Source organism: Danio rerio, chromosome 6, assembly GCF_052040795.2.
Source record: "Danio rerio strain M-AB ecotype USA chromosome 6, GRCz13ab, whole genome shotgun sequence".
NCBI lineage: Eukaryota > Metazoa > Chordata > Actinopteri > Cypriniformes > Danionidae > Danio > Danio rerio.
Window position 1 is genome coordinate 59,857,501 of NC_141026.1, and position 1,148 is coordinate 59,858,648.

Consider the following 1,148-nt stretch of genomic DNA (forward strand, 5'->3'; position numbering starts at 1 on the left):
AGGACCTAATTAAAAATGCTTGAATCTGCAGTTCTCATTTCATATCAGGTAAGTTCACGCAATGCCAACACAATCTCACGGCAATTCGTAACTTTTTGATTTAGTGGCTAATTCGTATGAATTCGTACGATCTAGTACAAATTAGTACGATTTGCTTTTCCCCCAATGACAATTTGGGTTTAGGGGTGGGGTCAGGTGCCATGCCTCCTTTTTTTTTTTTTTTTTTTTTTATTAGAATATGCAAAAAGGTACATAAATTGGGATCATACAAATACAAAAAACATCAACAAAAAACCATAACAAAACAACAATAAAAAAAACAAACAAACAATATAGTCAGGTACTGTTAGGTGTGTGTGTGTGTGTGTGTGTGTGTGTGTGTGTGTGTGTGTGTGTGTCCATGTAAAGGTAACTTGGTGGAAGGTCAGATTACATACATTAGGAACAATGTTAGCCAATAAATGAATCTAGTCTCGCAGATATAAGTAAAACAGATACAGAAGAAACCAGTCAGAGTTAGGGAGTAACAACTATGTTTAGTAATGTATAATTGAAATAATGACAGTAAAAAGAAAGAAAGGACAACAGTAATAATAAATGACAATGATAATAAATCACAAGTACTACCCTAACTACTACTACTGCAGAAAGTTACTTATATTACTATATAATTATTAACTACTATTGCTGCTACTACAATCACAACCACAACTATTACTACTATAATGTCTACTACTGCTGATACTACCACAACAATGACTACCACTACTGATACTACAGCGTCTGCTACAACTAATACAACGTCTACTACTACTACTGCCATGCCTCCTTTTTAAAATTGTACAATTTCGTACGACTGAACTCTGAATTAGCCACTAAACTGGCAAAACGTAAAATACTTACGTTTTCTCGTGAGATCAGGCTGGTTATGCTGAATCATACACATCACTCATTTTTGATTACAGCAATTATTTCAGCAAAAGCACATGGTGAATTAAACTGCGGACACTAAATGCTTAGAGTGAAATGTAAACATGTAAGTTCACACACCCTGCCGTGCCGTACAGGTGTAGTTCGCTGTCAGAATGCAATTGTTTTTCTTGTTGATGATTACCCAGGCCTTGTACAGCTTCGTCTTCTTTCCTTGA